This window comes from Giraffa tippelskirchi, chromosome 4 (genome assembly GCF_054371585.1).
Source record: "Giraffa tippelskirchi isolate mGirTip1 chromosome 4, T2T-mGirTip1v1.2.pri, whole genome shotgun sequence".
Classification (NCBI taxonomy): domain Eukaryota; kingdom Metazoa; phylum Chordata; class Mammalia; order Artiodactyla; family Giraffidae; genus Giraffa; species Giraffa tippelskirchi.
Genome location: NC_137278.1, coordinates 146,750,497 through 146,767,997, shown reverse-complemented (window position 1 = coordinate 146,767,997; position 17,501 = coordinate 146,750,497). Strand labels below are relative to the sequence as shown.

The 17,501-nt window shown below is 40.0% G+C and overlaps 1 protein-coding gene and 1 long non-coding RNA gene across 2 annotated transcripts in view; one reads left to right on the top strand and one right to left on the bottom strand.

The window, feature by feature from the left end:
• Positions 1 to 17,501, bottom strand: part of GRIP1 (glutamate receptor interacting protein 1) — a 755,429-nt gene that overhangs the window by 513,030 nt on the left and 224,898 nt on the right. The gene's annotated exons all lie outside the window — the stretch shown is intronic.
• LOC145546388 (uncharacterized) lies at positions 12,913 to 16,219 on the top strand. Its single transcript, XR_014082876.1, has 2 exons — positions 12,913 to 13,714; positions 14,142 to 16,219. It is a non-coding gene; the product is annotated as an uncharacterized LOC145546388 (long non-coding RNA).

Genomic DNA, 17,501 nt, shown 5'->3' with positions numbered 1-17,501 from the left:
CCCTATTAGATTTGCAGGTGGCAAGGTTTTTATGTGCTTTTGTTGTTTGTTTTCTTTTTTATTGAGGTATAATGGTCGCAAAAGACTCGGACACAACTTAGGGACTAAAAACAACAGTGGATGTAACATTATACTAATTTTAGGTGTACAATGTAATGACCGCTATTTGCATATGTTGTGAAATGAGCACCATAATAAATTAAATTAACATCCATCACCCTACATGTAGTTTTTGTTTTAACACTTCATAAGAATGGATTTCAACTTTGTATCTTGAAATCACAGATCTTGATGCAGTCTTAGCCTGAGATGGGGAAGGGATATAACAGAAATAAAATATTTTCAGTGAAACCAAAGGGCATTCTCAGGAATACTTAGAGGTGCCTCTTGGATGCTTAGGACATCAGGAATATTCCTTCAAGTGCTACTGAATAGAGTTAGCAGACAAAGAAATTCAGAACACGTTTTCTTAAAAGCACACCTTTCTGATATAAAAATATGTAAATATATTTATTTCTATTTTCAGATAGGAGCAGTCAGTAAATCATATTCCTTCCCTTCCTTCCTCCCTTCTTCCCTCCCTTCCTTTCTTTTTAATTAATGAGAAAAGGAAAATCTGACCTCTCTCAGAGCAATGTCTCTCCTTCTGGATTTCCTAGCTTTATAATTTCTCTCCCTGACTTCTTTAATATCTCTGAACCTTGATTTATTCAGCAAGTAATAATGTAGGTAAAGTATCTAGCATGATATCTGGGATCTTATATTGACTTATTTATTCATATTGACCTCATGCCAAAAGCAATTTGAGGGACTACTTGGCCAATAGTAAGTGCTAAAGAAATGTTAATTTCCTTCCCCTCCTCCATGGAGATCCAACCAGTCCATCTTAAAGGAGATCAGTCCTGGGTGTTCATTGGAAGGACTGATGTTGAAGCTGAAACTCCAATACTTTGGCCATCTCATGCGAAGAGCTGACTCATTTGAAAAGACCCTGATGCTGGGAAAGATTGAGGGCAGGAGGAGAAGGGGACGACAGAGGATGAGATGGTTGGATGGCATCACCAACTCAATGGACATGGCTTTGGGTAAACTCCAGGAGCTGGTGATGGACAGGGAGGCCTGGTGTGCTGCGGTTCATGGGGTCACAAAGAGTCGGACACAACTGAGCAACTGAACTGAACTCCCTCTATTTAAATTACTCCTAATTTTGTTCAGAGGGAAGAATAAACTGAGAAGCAAGAAGAATTTGGGAATAAAGGGTATGGAGATAAACTATTAGTAAGTGATACAGCCTTTCCCCATCTGAGAGCATGACACCCTTTCACAAGACACAGCACATCCGCAGTGGAAACAGGAGGCTACACATCAAAGTAGGAACATTGGCAAGTGCCTCTGTCTCCGAGAAAAGAGGATGTTTTGGGCAGGAGGATGTTTTCAAGGCTAGAACAGCTGTCCATCCAAGAGCTCAGCTGCTCAAAGTCAAAATATAGAGTTTTATTATAATTACATTTGAAATTTATACAGCCTTTTAATACTGCAAACAGCTAACCAAATCATCATCATGCAGGGCCTCCCAGTCGTCCTGCAGATTTGACCAGCTGGGCCATTCTGGAAGTGACTATGATGCAACGGAAATCAGAAGCTACAGATGAAGTGTGCTTGGGCATGCCAACTTCAATGTTCTGCAGTTTCTTTATACCTAACGTGGGCTAATTTAAGTTCCCTTTCAGCTCTAGAATCCCTACCATGGAAATGGGGTAACATCACCAAGTACTCACTAGTACTTGGCTGAGCAGGATCTTGGATCCTTTTTCTTTGTTCTCTGAATTGTTGTCTTTTTATACAATTTCTCTTCCTCATGTTAAACAAGCAAACTGAAAAGACTAAGCAGTCTTCCTTTAATCCCAAACTATCTGCATTTTTTAGGTTGAAAGTGTGTCTTCACAGAATCATATTTGTAAACTATACAGAAAACTAAACTATCTGCAGCCACTCTGGAAAAATGTTATGGATGTTGCTTTAAAAATTAAAAATAGGGCTACCATATGATCCTGAAATCTCACTCCTGGGCCTATATCTGGAAAAGATGAAAACCCTAATTAGAAAAGATACATGAACCCCAATGTTTATAGCAGCACTATTTACAATAGCCAAGACATGGAAACAACCTGAATTTCCATCAACAGATGAATGGATTAAGAAGATGTGGTACATATATACTGTGGAATACTGCTCAGCCATAAAAAAGAATGAAATAATGTCATTTACAGCAACATAGATGGACCCAGAGATTATCATACTAAATGAAGTAAGTCAGACACAAGAAGACAAGTACCATATGCTATCACTTCTATGGAATTTAAAATATGATAAAGTGAACTTATTTATAAAACAGAAACAGACTCACAGAGATAGGAAACAAATTTATGGTTACCAAAGAGTAAGGTGGGGGGGCATAAATTAGGATTTGGGCTTTAACAAATACACATTTTTATATATAAAATAAGTAAACAATAAGGACCTACTGTATAGCACAAGGAGCTGTATTCAAATCCTACAATATACCTTAATGGAAATGAATATATATATATATATATTTATATATATAACTGAATCATTCTGCTGTATGCTAGAAACTAACAAAACATTGTAAATCAAATATACTTCATTAAAAAAAAAACTTATCATGACAGGTCACACCATTCACAATTCTGACTTCTTCACAACTAACATTCCTTTTCCTCATCATATCATCATGCATTAGAGTCATACCTCTAAACAGATGGGATATAATTTCAAACAAAAAAAATTCAATTGCAGTTTAGGGGTGTTTAAAGTCTTCCATAAATAGACCCAGAAACTTCAGTTGAGAAGGACTAGGTCAAGACTCTGAAAAGGTTTGTCTGTGGAAACACAAATTCATTCTTCCATTTTGGGACACCTTTTTGTACCTACTTTAGTCATGAAAATTATATCTCACATTAGCTGTGCCAGGGATTCTCAAAAGTAAATTTGATGTGTTTCCAAAATTGCATTATGATTAGCTTTAAATCAGGAAGGAGGCCAAGACTTACCCACCAAGCTAAGTTAGCAGTCTTCCCAAGAAGTTAAATTTGAGGTCAAAGAAAAAGAAAAATGTCATTTAGAATGAGACTACAGTCTAAAACCACCTCTTAATACCTTCTAAGGTTAGGCAGAATTTTTAATCACCCAAAATAATAATTAAATTAAAAACGCTTATGTACACAAACATAACACAGGATTGTATATGTTGAAATAAAGTTGGATATTTTTCCAATCAGTGTAAATGTATATAAATTTTATAACTGTTTAGTTTGCTTAAATGTATTTTTCCAAATACCAATTAAATAGAGATATCAACTCTAATGATTTTGAAATATTTACTTGATACATTTTTAATGGGAAATCTGGACCAATTTCCATGTATTTCAACTAATGACAAAAGATATAAAATGACTCCATTTATAATTCAAAGCCTGAAGTCACTGCAAGTAAAACAATTTGCTGTTAAATATTGCAAATCATTAGTGCTATCAGCATATATGTCTTTGGAGAATTGCTTCACATCCTAACACAAACCGACCTCCATTTATTGCAAACATGAGTAAGTAAAACATGCCATGCTGGCAGAATACATCTTACCCCTCCATGCAACCACTCTTCTTGTTAAAGTTCCCCTTGATAAATAGGAAAAGTAACAGATGATTACGATGCTATTGGCTCAGAGTTTGGATCTCACAGGTCAAATACAGGGGGAGGGGGGCTTTTTCTTCTGATTGGGAGCATTTTCAAGTAACCGTGAGAGAACTCTTTACATGAATAACAGGAAAAGGAAATTTCTCAATCTTTCAGTTGCTGCGGAGTTCATGTTCTTTGAAGATGCTCAAATACTTCTGTAAATATCCCCAAATCTTTCTTACCTGGGGCAAGGTGTCTTTTTCCTTAAGACTTTATCATTACCTGTCAGCTGCCAGTGACACATTTGATACTTGGCTTCTTTCCTAAACTAAATGTGAAAGTCGTCCCCACAATGAATTATAGAGTAACTGGCAGTGCAAACTGGATGACTGAACTTCATTTTTGAGATTTATCTTTCTTTTTCTCCTTACATAATCAAAAGCTCAAGTATCTGAGGGAGCCATTTTAACAACTCTGCTCTTAAGTAATAATTAAAGCTGCTGCTACACAGGAGTTTTATGTCTTTATAAATGTCAGCTCAATTCTAACGAATCCCAGCTTCTCAGCACCACATCCATGAATATATAAAATTTTGAGTATATAAAATTTTGAAATGTTTTTTCGCCATCTACACACTTATAAGCCAAAGTTAAAACCCCAATCAAGTGTGTACCTGTCATAAATTCTTGAGCTAACAATTACTGACATGCATTCTAACACCAGAATTTTCTCATTATTGAGAATAAACACGATGCTGAGGATGCAGGAAGACTTCAACATCTGAAGTTAGACTGCACTTATTCTATAAGAATACAATTTGAGAATTCATGAATATGATTAGCTCCTCTCATTGGAGATTTTAAAATATACATTCAAATCCATCATTTCTACATAGATATTAAAAATAGGTTATTTTTCTGACTCATGTAATTACTAAAATATGTCTGACTCTATTAGGATTAATAAATAATGATAAATCATTTCAAACTCTTTGTATTGACAGGGATAAGAAAGAAAATAAAGTGAGAAAATCCATAAGGCAAAGGCTGATTGAGTGCTTGCTGGATGCTAGATATTATACACTGGGGATATAAATACAAACAAGGTATACCTGGGTGCTTGATGTGCAATGTTGTGAGAACAGATTGTAATAAAATGAAAATATGCAATGAGATAGAAAGCACGGATGAAAACTTTATATTGTTACTCCAGGAGCAGTATGAAGGAGGGCTCTGTGAGAATTATCCTTTACTAAGCATTGATTAGACACCAGGTTCTTTACTTCCACTGTCTCATGGAATCCGCACAACAATCCTATATATCACTGTCTCCATTTCATGGCTAAGGAAAGGAGAAAAAGAAAAATTAAATGATTTGGCAAACTCACATCGTTAATAAGTAGTAAGACTGGAATTTAAATACTGCCTGGGTCACAGTCAGTTCAGTTCAGTTGCTCAGTCATGTCCAACTCTTTGCAACCCTATGAACTGCAGGACACGAGGCCTCCCTGTCCATCACCAACTTCCAGAGTTTACTTAAACTCATGTCCATCAAGTCGGTGATGCCATCCAACCATCTCATCCTCTGTCATCCCCTTTTCCTCCTGCCTTCCATCTTTCCCAGCATCAGGGTCTTCTCAAATGAATCTGTTCTTTGCATCAGGTGGTCAAAGTACTGGAGCTTCAGCTTTAGCATCAGTCCTTCCAATGGATATTCAGGACTGACTGGTTTGATCTGCTTGTGGTCCACGGGACTTTCAAGAGTCTTCTCCAACACAGTTCAAAAACATCAATTCTTTGGAGCTCAGCTTTCTTTACAGTCCAACTCTCACATCCATACATGACTACTGGAAAAACCACAGCTTTGACTAGACGGGCCTTTGTTGGTAAAGTAGTGTCTCTGCTTTTTAATATGCTGTCTAGGTTGGTTGTAGCTTTTCTTCCAAGGAGCAAGTGTCTTTTAATTTCATGGCTGTGGACACCATCGGCAGTGATTTTGGAGCCTAAGAAAATAAAGTCTCTCACTGTTTCCATTGTTTCTCCAGCTATTTGCCATGGAGTGATGGGACTGGATGCCATGATCTTAGTATTCTGAATGGTGAGTTTTAAGCCAGCTTTTTCACTCTCCTCTTTCACTTTCATCAAGAGGCTCTTTAGTTCTTCTTCACTTTTTGCCATAAGGGTGGTGTCATCTGCATATCTGAGGTTATTGATATTTCTCCCAGCAATCTTGATTCTAGCTTGTACTTCATCCAGCCCAGCATTTTGCATGATGTACTCTGCATAAAAGTTAAATAAGCAGGGTGACAATATATAGCCTTGATTCACTCCTTTCCCAATTTGGAACTAGTCTGTTGTTCCATGTCCAGTTTTAACTGTTGCTTCTTGACCTGCATACAGATTTCTCAGGAGGCAGGTAAGGTGGTCAGGTATTCCCATCTCTTTAAGAATTTTCCACAGTTTGTTGTGATCTACACAGTGAAAGGCTTTGGCATAATCAATAAAGCAGAAGTATATGTTTTTCTGGAAGTCTCGTGCTTTTTTGATGATCCAGAGGATGTTGGCAATTTGATCTCTGTTCCTCTGCCTTTTCTAAATCCTGCTTGAACATCTGAAAGTTCATGGCTCATGTATTGTTGAAGCCTGGCTTGGAGACTTTTGAGCATTATTTTGCTGGTGTGTGAGATGAGTGCAATTGTGTGTAGTTTGAACATTCTTTGGCATTGCCCTTCTTTGAGATTGGAATGAAAACTGACCTTTGCCAGTCTCCAGTCTTTCCAATGGCATGAACATGCTGTGCAAAATGCAAAATGAAATATGAACAACCTATGTGCAGCCTAAGTAAGCTTCATGACCAATACATGGATGCCACAACAAATTAAAAGTCATAGGGCTGATGCAAGAAGGGATCTGTGAGATTGGGCCTAGGACAGGAATATGACTATCCCCACTACCCAGGGGGGCAGGTAACATGGAGAAACTTCAACATGTTCTCCTATGGACTTCATTCCCACAGCACTTTGTGAAAAGAAATTACTTGTTCTTAAATTACAGTGGCCCTCTTGGTCAACACCGCCGCTCTTTGAAGTGACGCTTTCAGGCTATTCGTCCTTTTCCATCTGCTTTTTTTCGGGGTGTGCTGTGAGGTTGGCAGCGGGGAACAAGGCTGGGGAGAAATCACATTGGTTATCAAATGTCTCAAACTATGTTTCCAAGTTATTAAGACTGAGTTGGAAATACTAAGCTTTACCAGCTGCTACTGTACACCAGGCACATTATATAATTGGTCATATGCTGTTAGTCACTTTCATGGACATCCCCATCTTCTAGAAATGAAACTATTCTCTAAGCAAAGCTGATTTAAAAAAAAGACAGCTTTATGACTGTTAAATCTGTAACCCAACGGAGCAAAAATACATCTTGGCATCATTTGTTCTGAGTCTGTATTCTCAAGTAAGAGATTCAATATTCCCACTTTATAGGTAAGAAAACTAAGGGCTCCTATGAAGAGAAATGACAAGCGTGCTTTCACAGAGTTCGGGAATGTCAGATTGGTTCTTGAATCCAGGCCTGTTGACACACATTACTTAATGCTTTATCTTCCTTCTTTAGAAAGTTGTTTTTTTATCTACTAGTATGTTTTCGAAGGCTAAAGCATTTACAAATCAATGAGAAGAAGCCAGTATTTCACCATGTTTCTATAAGAATATCATAGACTATGTTATTTTAAGGTAGCCAAAGAAAAACCTGAGGTTCTTATTATCTCCCTTACTGATTACTAAATATCAACACAGAATAAAACAGTGTGCTGATGACATGAACAGAATTAGCTGGAATCTGCTACAGCAGTGTTCCCCAAGGTGGGTTCCATAAAACAGTTCCTTTATTGTTCCAATATGTTTGTGAAACGTGAAATATCTTATTCTCGTCATGCAGATTCCCAGTGCACTCTGGTATCTAAAGGTTTGATAAGTCTTATAATGTAAAAGAACCTGTTTGACGTTATTTAATTCAGAGTACTTCAAATAATGAAAGTAAAACAATAGAAGTGGTTGAATCTTGGTGATTGAAAGCCCAGAAAGTTTTATAATATTTCTAGATTCAACTCCAAACAATTAGTTATATCAAAAGTCAAATCAAACATGGATTTTATAAGATTTCCATTTACTATAATTTTTCACATAAAACTAGTGCCTACTCTGAGCCAGGGGTGGGTTTCTCCAAGGCCAGGAGTAGCAAGGCAGCTGAAACCAGGGTGTCAATCACAATGAATTTGTAGTAAGTGGTTGACTAAAGCATGGTGTTCAAAAATACCACATGGCTGTGCCTAGTTTCCAAGAGAAAAAGTACCATGATTGACTTGTAGTGTCTGCCACAGATACAGAACTGAAGAATAGAGGCATGTGGCCATATATTCTTCATTCACAAACTAGGGAGTGAAGATACATAAATGAACAAACTGGGACTTCCCTGGTGGTCCAGTGGCTAAGATTCCGTGTTCCCAGTACAGGAAGCCTGGGTTCAGTCCCTGTCCAGGGAACCAGATCCCCTATGCTGCAACTAAAGATCCTGCATGCTGCAACTAAGACCCGACACAGCCAAATAAACAGATATTTTAAAATAAACAAATGAATGAACTGTGGCTCCTGACTTCAAGAAGCTCATCTGGGGTAGGTAAGGAGACGTACATTATCATCAAATTTCAACACAGATAAGAATAAGAATGAATGAGGGCAGGCTTAGTCCTGTCCAACTCTTTGCCACCCTAGGGACTGTGGCCCATGAGGATCCCCCGTCCCCTCTGTCCATGGGATTTTCCCTGCAAAAATACCAGAGTGGGTTGCCACTTCTTCCTCCAGGGGATTTTTCCCAGCCCAAGGATCGAATCGACATCTCCTGTGTCTCCTGTGCTACAGGCAGATTCTTTACCACTAAGCCACCAGGGCAGCTCCAGGAACAAGACCAGAAGACTACAATAGAAAAAGGAGAGAAGAAGTGATCAGCTGGCTTCAAAGATTAAGGGCTACCTGATCTGAATCTTGAAAGATAAGTGCAAGTTCATCAAGAGTGCAGACAGGATGGAGTATCCAAGTTGACACTATAGTTTGAGGCAATATTAACGTGCAGAATGGGAGTGTGGAATCACACAGCACAGTCACAGGGCTCTTGGTCATTCAGTGTAGCTGAAGCACGGGGATTATGGAGGGTACACTTTTCAGCTTTCCTTTGATCATATTTTCTAGGGTAACCCTCGAAACAATTTTCATCATGTTTTCTGTTTATTTGTTGTTGTTTTTTTTAATATTTTTTTTCACTATCATTACTGTGAAGTTATTCAGCCTGGTAAAGGAAAGAATGTTCTGTTTAATGAACCAACATGGTTAGGAGTGGATTAATACATATACTAGAGATATTTTTTTTCTAATTTTCAAAATGATCCATATGCTCTTAACTACAACAAAGTTCCACATATTTCAGAATACATATGGTACTGTTACTGCTTCTTTGTGATAATTTACTCTCATCAGCATGGTAAGTTTTATGACTCCGATCTTTGTATGTTTAAGAAGTTAGGATGAATATGAATTGACTTTATGTCATGTCTTAGAACCTCTATTAAAAATATAAATCACTCAAATTGACTTTTTTTCCATTGCATTTTTGTCTCTTCTGCAGATTGTAACTGTTAGCAGCCTTCCCATGGATGGAATACTAGATAACAATGTATACTTTTCTCCTTGGAAACACTTCATTTTCCTATAGAGAAAGGTGAACGTAAAACAAAATACAGTGAGACAGCAAAAGAGACACAGATATAAAAAACAGTCTTTTGGACTCTGCAGGAGAAGGTGAGGGTGGGATGATTTGAAAATAGCATTGAAACATGTATATTATCATATGTGAAACAGATCGCCAGTCCAGGTTCGACGCATGAGACAGGGTGCTCCGGGCTGGTGTGCTGGGATGACCCAGAGGGATGGGATGGGGAGGGAGGTAGGAGGGGGGGTTCAGGATGGGGAACACATGTACAACCATGGCTGATTCATGTCAATGTATGGCAAAACCCACTACAATATTGTAAAGTAATTAGCCTCCAATTAAAATAAATAAATTAATTTTTAAAAAATGGTCAAGAGCCCATTTTTGAAAGGGTCTTGAGACAATCATCTGACACATATCGCGGTAAGTTTCTTTCAGAGTTGCAGTTAAGGGCAGTCATCTCTTTACATTTAAAACAAAGTCCTTGACTCCAAGCAGACATGGAGTTGAAGCAAATTTAAACATGAAAAATGAACTCGTGGCATTTAGGGGTATATGAGGGAAGTACTAATTGAAATAGAGGAAAAGCTTGTCCCTGGAACAAAGATCTAGGACTTTAGTGTTAATTCAGTTATCGTTTCTGTTCCTGTTGTTTTCAGAGAGATTCAGTATATCAGAGCTATTCCTTGAAAGAATGAGATAACAGAGCCCACTGACAAATTATCAGCATACCCATCACGACTGACCATTTCTACCTCATTTTTCTATTACCCAATTCCTGTGACTTGTGCAGATATATAATTTCCCCTCACAATTTCTATTATACCCTACACCACTTTGTAAGAAAGACTTCCTCAGCGATCAGTGCAAGGAAATAGAGGAAAACAACAGATTGGGAAAGACTAGAGATCTCTTCAAGAAAATTAGAGATACCAAAGGAACATTTCATGCAAAGATAGGCTAGATAAAGGACAGAAATAGTATGGACCTAACAGAAGCAGAAGATATTAAGAAGAGGTGGCAAGAATACACAGAAGAACTGTACAAAAAAGATCTTCACGACCCAGATAATCACGATGGTATGATCACTCACCTAGAGCCAGACATCCTGGAATGTGAAGTCAAATGGGCCTTAGAAAGCATCACTACGAACAAAGCTAGTGGAGGTGATGGAATTCCAGTTGAGCTATTTCAAATCCTCATAGGTGATGCTGTGAAAGTGCTGCACTCGATATGCCAGCAAATTTGGAAAACTCAGCAGTGGTCACAGGACTGGAAGAGGTCAGTCTTCGTTCCAATCCCAAAGAAAGGCAATGCCAAAGAATGCTCAAACTACCGCACAATTGCACTCATCTCACATGCTAGTAAAGTAATGCTCAAAATTCTCCAAGCCAGGCTTCAGCAATACGTGAACCGTGAACTTCCAGATGTTCAAGCTGGTTTTAGAAAAGGCAGAGGAACCAGAGATCAAATTGCCAATATCCGCTGGATCATCGAAAAAGCAAGAGAGTTCCAGAAAAACATCTATTTCTGCTTTATTGACTATGCCAAAGCCTTTGACTGTGTGGATCACAATAAACTGTGGAAAATCCTGAAAGAGAAGGGAATACCAGACCATCTGACCTGTCTCTTGAGAAACCTGTATGCAGGTCAGGAAGCAACAGTTAGAACTCGACATGGAACAACAGACTGGTTCCAAATAGGAAAAGGAGTCCGTCAAGGCTGTATATTGTCACCCTGCTTATTTAACTTCTATGCAGAGTACATCATGAGAAATGCTGGGCTGGAAGAAACACAAGCTGGAATCAAGATTGCCGGGAGAAATATCAATAACCTCAGATATGCGGAGGACACCACCCTTATGGCAGAAAGTGAAGAAGAACTAAAGAGCCTCTTGATGAAGGTGAAAGAGGAGAGTGAAAAAGTTGGCTTAAAGCTCAACGTTCAGAAAACTAAGATCATGGCATCTGGTCCCATCACTTCATGGCAAATAGATGGGGAAACAGTGGAAACAGTGTCAGACTTTATTTTTGGGGGCTCCAAAATCACTGCTGATGGTGATTGCAGCCATGAAATTAAAAGACGCTTACTCCTTGGAAGGAAGGTTATGGCCAACCTAGATAGCATATTTAAAAGCAGAGACATTACTTTGCCAACAAAAGTCCGTCTAGTCAAGGCTATGGTTTTTCCAGTGGTCATGTATGGATGTGAGATTTGGACGGTGAAGAAAGCTGAACGCCGAAGAATTGATGCTTTTGAACTGTGGTGTTGGAGAAGACTCTTGAGAGTCCCTTGGACTGCAAGGAGATCCAATCAATCCATCCTAAAAGAGATCAATCCTGGGTGTTCATTGGAAGGTCTGATGTTGAAGCTGAAGCTCCAATACTTTGGCCACCTCGTGCGAAGGGTTGACTCATTGGAAAAGACCCTAATGCTGGGTAGGATAAGGGGCAGGAGGAGAAGAGGATGACAGAGGATGAGATGGTTGGATGGCATAACCGACTCGATGGTCGTGGGTTTGGGTAGACTCCAGGAGTTGGTGATGGACAGAGAGGCCTGGTGTGCTGCAATTCATGGGGTCGCAAAGAGTCGGACACGACTGAGCGACTGAACTGAACTGAACTGACACCACTTTGTTTGGGAATATGAGGCTTATTTGGAATATGCATTCACCACTGTTATCAGATAAATAAGCCAGAAGCAGATCAACTTTTGACTCCAGGATACGAAATGTGACAAATTACCTGGAAATAACAAAATGAGGCTGTAAAGACTAGAATAAATATTCCTGGCATTTTCTGAAAAATGCCAGTGTTAGCCATCACAGATGGCTACAGGCCAGTTAGTTCCTTTAGCCTCGTTGTAGGATTCACGTTTTCCTCTTAGGAGGCAAGTTTTATTGTTGCCAAATACATGTAAGTCTGTTCTAAACCATTATTCAAATTTAATATTCATTTCTGCTTACAGATATGTTCAATGTGTGAATTAATAAAAGATAATACAAGAAGAAAAAAGGTTCTGAATGAAACAATTTTCTCAGACGTAGCAACAATCCTTCTACATATAGTAACAAAAAACAGTAACAACAAAAAAAAATCCTTATCTTACTAAGCTATCTAATTCTGTTCTCTGTGGGAGAGCCATCAACGCATTTTGCAAAAACAACCAGAATCCTGTAAGTATTGGTAATTACAACTATATTAACCCTGGAAAATGGTTTTGACAAGATCAGTGCCAGTGTGGGCAACTCCTAAAACCAGTGTTCTGTGGGTGACACAGGGCTCAGTCAATGTCCTGAAAACGCTGGTTTGCAAGTGGCACCTGGTTGGATTTGGGACAGAATACTTGGGTCTTAGATCTCCTGAGCTCCACATTAATATAATCTCACTCAATCACAAACTGTCCATCTAAAGGTCCCCAATCACCACCCATCTGCTGCCAGTCTTGACTTCCTCAAGATCGCAGGGTTGTGTTAGACATAGGAACACAGATGACCCACGTGCATGGGCTGGGATCACCACCTTTCTTTGGGAAGTCACTCTTCAATGTTTAACTCGCAAACTTTCCAAAAACTATATTTTAAGGTAAGGTCCTCATATCCTTAGTGTGGAAATCTATAACAGAGTTTATAAGGATAGATAACTTCTTAGAAGAGCCAGGGCTTCTAGGGTGCAACTTGTTCAAAACCCTGGGGTTTGGAGCCTGCCAGACCTGGGTTTATGCCTTTGTTCCTCACTGATTCCTCACTGACGGGCTGCGTGAGTGACTCAGCATGGTCTCCTCTTCTGGGACAGTCATTCCTCTCTCTGAGAGCTGTCGTAAAGATTAAATGTGAATCTCAGCCCAGCTACCAAACACACGCTTGCCTTTAGTACATACCTCTCTTAGCACCTCCATGGCTGAATTGTTTCTTTGTTTAAATATGCTGTCCATCTCCTGATTCTAAGCTCCCTGTTTGCTGGTGTCCTGACTGGGCCATAGCTGCACCCTGGGCCAGGTACATTGCTTGATTTATAGCAGGCTCAATATATGCTTTACATGAAAGGAAGAGGAGGCGATTAATTGTCAGTGCTTCTCCAACTGTAATATGCATATGAGTTACCTGGGACTCTTGTTAAAAAGCATATTCTCATGAATTACCAACTGGAAAGTGTGAAAGTGTTAGTCGCTCAGTCGTGCCTGACTCTTTGCAACTGCATGGACTGTAGCCCACCAGGCTCCTCTATCCATGGGATTTCCCAGGCAAGAATACTGGAGTGGTTAGCTGTTCCCTTCTCCTGGGGATCTTCCCAACCCAGGGACTGAACCCAGGTCTCCCACATTGTAGACAGATTATTTTCTGTCTGAGTCACCAGGGAAGGTAAGCCTCCAAACCCTGCATTTCTGACAAGCATCCAGGGAGATGCACGCTGCCAGGATCGCACTTTGAGTAACTAAGTGCTACTTTTCTCTCTTATCCTTTCTTTTTGGACCCCACAATATTCCGTGAAGTGGCAACAGGGAGTTATTTGTGAGCAGCTCTTTGATGGCTGTTACCCTTAGCCGAGGGTTTCCCAGATGGCGCCAGTGGTAAAGAACCTGCCTGCCAATGCAGGAGACACAGGAGACGCAGGTTCAATCCCTGGGTCAAGAAGATCCCCTGGAGGAGGGTATGGCAATCCACTCCAGTATTCTTGTCTGGAGAATCCCAAGGACAGAGGGGCCCAGCAGGCTTTGGTCCACAGGGTCGCACAGAGTCGGACATGACTGAAGCGACTTAGCACGCACCCTTAGCTAAACAGCATCCTTTTCCAGATGCAAACACAGAGAGGATGGGGACACCCAGGATTATACTGTGTGGGGATTGTTTGCTGATCTATCGCTACCCTATTAGGACAAGCTATTAAGTGAACTCTGGTGTTAATCGTCAGAAAATAAAAAGCTCCTTAAGGAACAATGAACAGTTTCACTATACTTCTAGAGGGCTATGCTCTATAACAACGTGCTAGTATAAGGCACAAATTTACAAATCTCTGACATTTAATACCTTGGACTTCAAACAGGTGTCATTCCATCCACCACAGTTACGTTAACAGAATGAGTATTTATAAATAATATAAGCCAGAAATGCACACAGCCACATTTGCACAAGGAAGCTGTCATCCAGTTACCACATGGTGCCATCTGCTGGACAGATCCTGACGTGCAGGGGACAAAAATGCAGGATAACCCGCTGGGAATAATAAAGATTTCTGCAGCTTTTCAATGAGATTTATGCAAATCAAAGCAACTTTCTATTGTTTTGCACTATTTTATTTGGAGAGAATATTGTACAGCATCTATGTCCTTTTGCTTAGAAAAGTAGAACAGTTTTATAAAGATATGCATATTGATACTGGAGAAGGCAATGGCACCCCACTCCAGTACTCTTGCCTGGAAAATCCCATGGACGGAGGAGCCTGGTAGGCTACAGTCCATGGGGTCGCACAGAGTCGGACACGACTGAAGTGACTTAGCAGCAGCATATTGATACAGGACTAAAGATTGAATCCAGAAATCCTCATGTGGTCATGGAGAAGAAAGAACTGCTTCCTTATTTCAAAGAAAATCTGGTTTTCTTGGAAGCACTGGAGTTCAAATGACTCTTAATCAACAAAATGCTAGTGCACATTATTTTGCAGCACCTCCAGCAAGAAACAGATACACCAACAGAAAATATAAATCCTATTCGAGTTCACTGTGGACACAAGTTTCTCTTGAGCCTTAACACTGGTCAAATTCTTTAGCACAAATGACAAGAAAGGAATGAATGGGAAAGATGGGAGGCTGAGGCAAGACTTTCTTACTGACATCGTTCAAAGAAAATGCAACTTGCTGAATCAGAGTAGTAATATAATTTTGAAAGGATTTAACAACTTCCTGTCTGATATACACTCAGTCTAGTTGTGAGAGCTGATCACATAGGACTTAGGCAGTCTTCCATTTTAAAGAATTAAGTAGATGAGTTTAACTGGACATATTAAAGAATAATGATTAGTGCTGTGAAATATCTACTTTGGAATGTTAGAGAAAATATATGTAACCAGGTCCTTTTAAGCAAATTTCTACAGAAGATCTCAAAGGGTATTACTGGCTTTCATTCAATGACCCTCAGAATGGCTCTGCTGAGGTTTTCCAAAGATTCAGAAGTGGAAACTATGAATAAAATATGGATCAATAAGGTATCTTACAGGTCCTTTAGAGGAACATTAAGTGAATTGCCTGAGGTCACAAAGTCCTAACAGTGAGGGGGATAAAAAAAAAACCCTGGGACTCAGATTCTAGCTGAAAACACCTAAAGCACTCCATCCTGTAGAATACTTCTTGGGGGACAATCCCATAACTAATTTAAACAGCTTTCTGGGGTACATTAATTATGTATGCTATTTGTATGCCAGACCACTGCAAAAGGAGAAAATGGCTTCCTTGCTACTCCTAAATGGACTGCTTTCCTCTTGGTGAGACGAAAGCACTCCAAAAGGCTCTTGGAAGGAAACAGCAGCGAAGCCAGGAGGGCTGGGAGCTCACGTGGGGCGCAGATCTTTCATACAGCTGTCTTGTCTCATCTTGTGGGACTGCCTCAGTAGTCAGGAAAATTGACCTTTCTATCCAACTGTCAAGGCTCCCCCGCCACCCCCACCTGGGCCTTCACCACTCTCAGCGAGTGGCTTCCCAACTGTACATTTTCATAAACTAAGCACTGCCTGAAGGCCCAGCTGCAGCGGAAGGGAAATCGCACCTACATTCCACCTCTCCAAATGGTTAAGACAGCAAACTCTTCCCTGTTTGCATCCATACGAATTTCCAATACGTGGCAGTTTCAAGAATGCTGAACCAGAGTTTTGTGAGCACACTCTCACAGGGTAAGATGATGAAACTTAGGTTATGGAACGCTATGGCACTAAAGACTGAAATTCCAAAACAAACACATTCCAAGCTTGTTAGGAAAAGTATTCCCGATGGAAACAGGGCCTCTGGTAAAGCTTAGAAAATTTAGGAGAATGTTTTTGAGTGCTTAAGTCTAGAACTCTACCCACTAGCACTGAAACAAGAGCTGACTAAATCCTTCTCCTTCTTTCTAGCCAAATTAAATCACTTCCTGTTTCCAAGCGCATCTCTGTAATTTCAAGCCCCACTTCAACTGCTCTTGCTATTCATTCTCTCACTCACTCATTCCAGCACACACGCACTGAACACATGTTAATATTTAATATTAAGGCCACCTTTGAGTCAGGCACGGTTCCAGGTGGTAAGACTAGAGCAGTGTCCAAGATAAATATGTTCCTGGACTCATGGAGTTGACATCTAGGAGGGTGAGACAGACAGTAAATAATAAACCAATAAATCTACCAGGGATGAATTACTTAGGGAAGAAAGATAAAGCAAAGTAAGGAGACAGAATGATGAGACAGGTATGTCTAAGTCATCAGGGAAAGGCTTTCCGGTAAAGTGACATCTAAACAGATCTCTGGAGGAAGCGAAGGAGAGAAAGGTATAGTTGCCTGGAGGAGGGGCATCCCAAGTAGGGGGAAATAGAAACTGAGAACGGTTTGCTCAGCAAATTCAAGCAACAGTTAGGAGGCTGCTGGTGACCCCTGATAGAATGTGGAGAACGAGGGGAAAAGGCAAAAGATGCAGGAGATAGGTAGTACAGGTAAGTGCTCCTCAGACATTCTGTAGTAAAGAACCACTGGTGTTTTTCTCGTAATCCATGGCAGAGCAAGTATTTTATCAAGTACAATTAAAATGTCACAGCAACATCTACTGCTGTATAAGCTTCTGAATCTGTCTCCTCACCGATCCATCACTCTTCTCAGATAAGCAGTGATGGGGGCGGGGCTGGAGCACGCTGCACAGCATTGGGATGCCGGGGTCAGTGCTGTGAATTATATTCTGAGCAGTTGTACCACCACTAGAAGGTTGATTTTCATTGGAATATTATTGCTTTACAATGTTGTGCTAGCTTCTGGTGTATAACAAAGTAACTCCACCATATCTATACATGTATCCCTCCTTCTTGAGCCT